This window comes from Hordeum vulgare, chromosome 3H (genome assembly GCF_904849725.1).
Source record: "Hordeum vulgare subsp. vulgare chromosome 3H, MorexV3_pseudomolecules_assembly, whole genome shotgun sequence".
NCBI lineage: Eukaryota > Viridiplantae > Streptophyta > Magnoliopsida > Poales > Poaceae > Hordeum > Hordeum vulgare.
Window position 1 is genome coordinate 441,292,621 of NC_058520.1, and position 7,377 is coordinate 441,299,997.

Here is a 7,377-nt window from a genome sequence, read left to right on the forward strand (position 1 = left end):
AAGTTTGGTGTTTTCAGCCATGATGACTTCAACAAACAAACAAGCACACAAGCAAGCAAGAAAACCAGCAAAGGAAAATGGCAAAAAGGTAAAAGAAAACGACAAAAGGGGAAAGGCAAATGAAAACGGAAAATGTGAAGTGGGGGAGAGGAAAACGAGAGGCAACTGGCAAAAAAGTAAATGCAAGAGCTGAGTTTGTGACACCTACTAGGATAGATGACTTGATCTCTCCTCCTTGCGCCAGAAATCAGCACGTTGAAGAGAGACTATTCTTGACTTGATCCTCCACGGCAACGGTGCCAGAAATCCTTCTGCTACTGCGACAACAGACCTTCCCTGGTACGGCGCCAGGAATCTGTTGGGGAACGTCGCATGGGAAACAAAAATTTTCCTACGCGCACGAAGACCTATCATGGTGATGTCCATCTACGAGAGGGGATGAGTGATCTACGTACCCTTGTAGATCGTACAGCAGAAGCGTTAGAGAACGCGGTTGATGTAGTGGAACGTCCTCACGTCCCTCAATCCGCCCCGCGAACAATCCCGCGATCTAGTACCGAACGGACGGCACCTCCGCGTTCAGCACACGTACAGCTCGACGATGATCTCGGCCTTCTTGATCCAGCAAGAGAGACGAAGAGGTAGAAGAGTTATCCGGCAGCGTGACGGTGCTCCGGAGGTTGGTGATGATCTTGTCTCAGCAGGGCTCCGCCCGAGCTCCGCAGAAACGCGATCTAGAGGAAAAACTATGGAGGTATGTGGTCGGGCAGCCGTGAGAAAGTCGTCTCAAATCAGCCCTAATTGCTCCATATATATAGGAGGAGGGAGGAGGACCTTGCCTTGGGGTCCAAGGGACCCTCAAGGGGTCGGCCGAGCCAAGGGGGGGGGGAGGACTCCCCCCCAAACCGAGTTGGACTTGGTTTGGTGGGAGGAGTCCCCTTCCCTTCCCACTTCCTCCCTCTTTTTTTTTCTTTTCCTTTGATTTCTTTTTCTTGGCGCATAGGCCCCCTTGGGGCTGTCCCACCAGCCCACTAAGGGCTGGTGTGTCTCCCCAAAGCCTATGGGCTTCCCCGGGGTGGGTTGCCCCCCCCGGTGATCTCCCGGAACCCATTCGTCATTCCCGGTACATTCCCCGTAACTTCGAAAACCTTCCGGTAATCAAATGAGGTCATCCTATATATCAATCTTCGTTTCCGGACCATTCCGGAAACCCTCGTGACGTCCGTGATCTCATCCGGGACTCCGAACAACATTCGGTAACCAACCATATAACTCAAATACGCATAAAACAACGTCGAACCTTAAGTGTGCAGACCCTGCGGGTTCGAGAACTATGTAGACATGACCCGAGAGACTCCTCGGTCAATATCCAATAGCGGGACCTGGATGCCCATATCGGATCCTACATATTCTACGAAGATCTTATCGTTTGAACCTCAGTGCCAAGGATTCGTATAATCCCGTATGTCATTCCCTTTGTCCTTCGGTATGTTACTTGCCCGAGATTCGATCGTCAGTATCCGCATACCTATTTCAATCTCGTTTACCGGCAAGTCTCTTTACTCGTTCCGTAATACAAGATCCCGCAACTTACACTAAGTTACATTGCTTGCAAGGCTTGTGTGTGATGTTGTATTACCGAGTGGGCCCCGAGATACCTCTCCGTCACACGGAGTGACAAATCCCAGTCTTGATCCATACTAACTCAACTAACACCTTCGGAGATACCTGTAGAGCATCTTTATAGTCACCTAGTTACGTTGCGACGTTTGATACACACAAAGCATTCCTCCGGTGTCAGTGAGTTATATGATCTCATGGTCATAGGAATAAATACTTGACACGCAGAAAACAGTAGCAACAAAATGACACGATCAACATGCTACGTCAATTAGTTTGGGTCTAGTCCATCACGTGATTCTCCCAATGACGTGATCCAGTTATCAAGCAACAACACCTTGTTCATAATCAGAAGACACTGACTATCATCGATCAACTGGCCAGCCAACTAGAGGCATGCTAGGGACGGTGTTTTGTCTATGTATCCACACATGTAAATGAGTCTTCATTCAATACAATTATAGCATGGATAATAAACTATTATCTTGATAGAAGAATTATAATAATAACTATACATTTATTATTGCCTCTAGGGCATAATTCCAACAGTCTCCCACTTGCACTAGAGTCAATAATCTAGCCTTCACATCACCATGTGAATTTACATTGTAATAAATCTAACACCCATACAGTTCTGGTGTCGATCATGTTTTGGCCGTGGAAGAGGTTTAGTCAGCGGGTCTGCTACATTCAGATCCGTGTGCACCTTGCATATATTTACGTCCTCCTCCTCGACGTAGTCGCGGATGAGGTTGAAGCGTCGTTTGATGTGTCTGGTCTTCTTGTGAAACCTTGGTTCCTTTGCCAGGGCAATGGCACTAGTGTTGTCACAGAACAAGGTTATTGGATCCAGTGCACTTGGCACCACTCCAAGATCCGTCATGAACTGCTTCATCCAGACACCCTCCTTAGCCGCCTCCGAGGCAGCCATGTACTCTGCTTCACATGTAGAATCTGCTACGACGCTTTGCTTGGAACTGCACCAGCTTACTGCACCCCCATTAAGAATAAATACGTATCCGGTTTGCGACTTAGAGTCGTCCGGATCTGTGTCAAAGCTTGCATTGACGTAACCTTTTACGGCGAGCTCTTCGTCACCTCCATACACGAGAAACATCTCCTTAGTCCTTTTCAGGTACTTCAGGATATTCTTGACCGCTGTCCAGTGATCCACTCCTGGATTACTCTGGAACCTACCTGCCATACTTATGGCCAGGCTAACATCCGGTCTAGTGCACAACATCGCATACATGATAGAACCTATGGCTGAAGCATAGGGGACGGAGCGCATATGCTCTCTATCTTCATCAGTTGCTGGGCACTGAGTCTTACTCAATCTCGTACCTTGTAAAACTGGCAAGAACCCTTTCTTGGACTGTTCCATTTTGAACCTCTTCAAAACTTTATCAAGGTATGTGCTTTGTGAAAGTCCTATCAGGCGTTTTGATCTATCCCTATAGATCTTAATGCCTAGAATGTAAGCAGCTTCTCCTAGGTCCTTCATAGAGAAACTTTTATTCAAGTAACCTTTTATGCTCTCCAAAAGCTCTACGTTGTTTCCAATCAGTAATATGTCATCCACATATAATATTAGAAACGCCACAGAGCTCCCACTCACTTTCTTGTAAATACAAGATTCTCCAACCACTTGTATAAACCCAAATGCTTTGATCACCTCATCAAAGCGTTTGTTCCAACTCCGAGATGCTTGCACCAGTCCATAAATGGATCGCTGGAGTTTGCACACCTTGTCAGCATTTTTAGGATCGACAAAACCTTGGGTTGCATCATATACAACTCTTCCTTAAGGAAACCGTTAAGGAACGCCGTTTTGACATCCATCTGCCAGATTTCATAATCGAAAAATGCAGCTATTGCTAACATGATTCTGACGGACTGAAGCATCGCTACGGGTGAGAAGGTCTCATCGTAGTCACCTCCTGGAACTTGTGAAAAACCCTTTGCCACAAGTCGAGCTTTATAAACGGTCACATTACCGTCAGCGTCCGTCTTTTTCTTAAAGATCCATTTGTTCTGAATAGCCTTGCGGCCCTCAGGTAGTATCTCCAAAGTCCACACTTTGTTCTCATACATGGATCCTATCTCGGATTTCATGGCTTCTAGCCATTTGTTGGAATCTGGGCCCACCATTGCTTCTTCATAATTTGCAGGTTCATTGTTGTCTAACAACATGATTGATAAGACGGGATTACCGTACCACTGTGGAGCAGCGCGTGATCTCGTCGACCTACGGGGTTCAACAGAAACTTGAACTGGAGTTTCATGATCATCATCATTAACTTCCTCCTCAACCGGCGTCGCAACGACAGAGGTTTTCCCTTGCCCTGCGCCACCATCCAGAGGGATGAGAGGTTCGACAACCTCGTCAAGTTCTATATTCCTCCCACTCAATTCTCTCGAGAGAAACTCCTTCTCGAGAAAAGTTCCGTTCTTAGCAACAAACACTTTGCTCTCGGATTTGAGATAGAAGGTGTACCCAACTGTCTCTTTTGGGTAACCTATGAAGACGCATTTTTCCGCTTTGGGTTCCAGCTTTTCAGGCTGAAGCTTTTTGACATAAGCATCACATCCCCAAACTTTAAGAAACGACAACTTTGGCCTTTTGCCATACCACAGTTCGTATGGTGTCGTCTCAACGGATTTTGATGGTGCCCTATTTAAAGTGAATGCAGCTGTTTCTAATGCATAACCCCAAAATGATAACGGCAAATCAGTAAGAGACATCATAGATCGCACCATCTCTAACAAAGTACGATTACGACGTTCGGACACACCATTACGCTGTGGTGTTCCAGGCGGTGTTAACTGTGAAACAATTCCACATTGTCTTAAGTGAGTACCAAACTCGAAACTCAGATATTCACCCCCACGATCAGACCGCAGGAACTTGATCTTCTTGTTACGATGATTTTCCACTTCACTCTGAAATTGCTTGAACTTTTCAAATGTTTCAGACTTGTGCTTCATCAAGTAGACATAACCATATCTACTTAAGTCGTCAGTGAAGGTGAGGAAATAACGATATCCGCCGCGTGCCTCCATGCTCATTGGACCACACACATCGGTATGTATGATTTCCAACAAGTCACTTGCACGCTCCATTGTTCCGGAGAACGGAGTCTTAGTCATCTTGCCCATGAGGCATGGTTCGCACGTGTCAAGTGAATCAAAGTCAAGTGACTCCAAAAGCCCATCAGCATGGAGTTTCTTCATGCGCTTTACACCAATATGACCCAAGCGGCAGTGCCACAAAAATATGGCGCTATCATTGTTTACTCTAACTCTTTTGGTCTCAATGTTATGTATATGCGTATCGCTATCAAGATTCAATATGAACAATCCTCTCACATTCGGTGCATGACCATAAAAGATGTTACTCATAGAAATAGAACAACCATTATTCTCAGACTTAAAAGAGTAACCGTCTCGCAATAAACAAGATCCAGATATAATGTTCATGCTCAACGCAGGCACTAAATAATAATGATTTAAGTTCATCACTAATCCCGATGGTAGCTGAAGTGACACTGTGCCGACGGCGATTGCATCAACCTTGGAACCATTTCCTACCCGCATCATCACTTCGTCTTTCGCCAGCCTTCGTCTATTCCGCAGTTCCTGTTTCGAGTTGCAAATGTGAGCAACAGAACCGGTATCGAATACCCAGGCACTACTACGAGAGCCGGTTAAGTACACATCAATAACATGTATATCAAATATACCTGATTTTCTTTGTCCGCCTTCTTATCTGCCAGATACTTGGGGCAATTGCGCTTCCAGTGACCCATACCCTTGCAATAGAAGCACTCTGTTTCAGGCTTAGGTCCAGCCTTGGGTTTCTTCGGCGGATTGGCAACAGGCTTGCCGCTCTTCTTCGAATTGCCCTTCTTGCCTTTGCCGTTTCTCTTGAAACTAGTGGTCTTTCTCACCATCAACACTTGATGCTCTTTACGGAGTTCAGACTCTGCGACTTTCAGCATCGCAAACAACTCGCCGGGAGACTTGTTCATCCCTTGCATGTTGTAGTTCAACACAAAGCCTTTATAGCTTGGCGGCAGTGATTGAAGGATTCTGTCAGTGATAGCCTCTTGAGGGAGTTCAATCCCCAGCTCAGCCAGACGGTTTGAGTACCTAGACATTTTGAGCACATGTTCACTGACAGACGAGTTTTCCTCCATCTTGCAAGCATAGAATTTATCGGAGGTCTCATACCTCTCGATCTGGGCGTTCTTCTGAAAGATAAACTTCAACTCCTGGAACATCTCAAATGCTCCATGACGCTCAAAGCGACGTTGAAGTCCCGGTTCTAAGCCATACAAGACTGCACATTGAACTATTGAGTAGTCCTCCTTACGCGCTAACCAAGCTTTCTTAACATCCTGATCAGCCGTAGCGGGTGGTTCATCTCCTAGCGCAGCATTAAGGACATAATCCTTCTTCCCAGCTTGTAAGATTAGCTTAAGATTACGAGCCCAGTCTACAAAGTTGCTTCCATCATCTTTCAACTTAGCTTTCTCTAGGAACGTATTAAAATTCAGGATGACACTTGCGTGAGCCATGATCTACAACACAAATATATTCAAAGTGGACTTTAGACTATGTTCAAGATAATTAGAGTTTAACTTAATCAAATTATATGCTAAACTCCCACTCAAAAAGTACATCTCTCTAGTCATTTGAGTGGTTCATGATCCACTTACACTATCCCAAGTCCGATCATCACGTGAGTTGAGTATAGTTTCAGTGGTAAGCATCCCTATGCTAATCATATCAACTATATGATTCATGATCGACCTTTCGGTCTCACGTGTTCCGAGGCCATGTCTGCACATGCTAGGCTCGTCAAGCTTAACCCGAGTGTTCCGCGTGCGCAACTGTTTTGCACCCGTTGTATGTGAACGTTGAGTCTATCACACCCGATCATCACGTGGTGTCTCGAAACGACGAACTGTAGCAACGGTGCACAGTCGGGGAGAACACAATTTTGTCTTGAAATTTTAGTGAGAGATCACCTCATAATGCTACCGTCGTTCTAAGCAAAATAAGGTGCATAAAAGGATTAACATCACATGCAATTCATAAGTGACATGATATGGCCATCATCTCGTGCTTCTTGATCTCCATCACCAAAGCACCGGCACGATCTTCTTGTCACCGACGCCACACCATGATCATCCATCAACGTATTGCCATCGGGGTTGTCGTGCTACTTATGCTATTACTACTAAAGCTATATCCTAGCAAAATAGTAAACGCATCTGCAAGCACATATGTTAGTATAAAGACAACCCTATGGCTCCTGCCGGTTGCCGTACCATCGACGTGCAAGTCGATATTTCTATTACAACATGATCATCTCATACATCCAATATATCACATCACATCGTTGGCCATATCACATCACAATCATACCCTGCAAAAACAAGTTAGACGTCCTCTAATTTTGTTGTTGCATGTTTTACGTGGTGACCAAGGGTATCTAGTAGGATTGCATCTTACTTACGCAAACACCACAACGGAGATATATGAGTTGCTATTTAACCTCATCCAAGGACCTCCTCGGTCAAATCCGATTCAACTAAAGTTGGAGAAACCGTCACTTGCCAGTCATCTTTGAGCAAAGGGGGTTACTCGTAACGATGAAACCAGTCTCTCGTAAGCGTACGAGTAATGTCGGTCCAAGCCGCTTCAATCCAACAATACCGCGGAATCAAGAAAAGTCTATGGAGGGCAGCA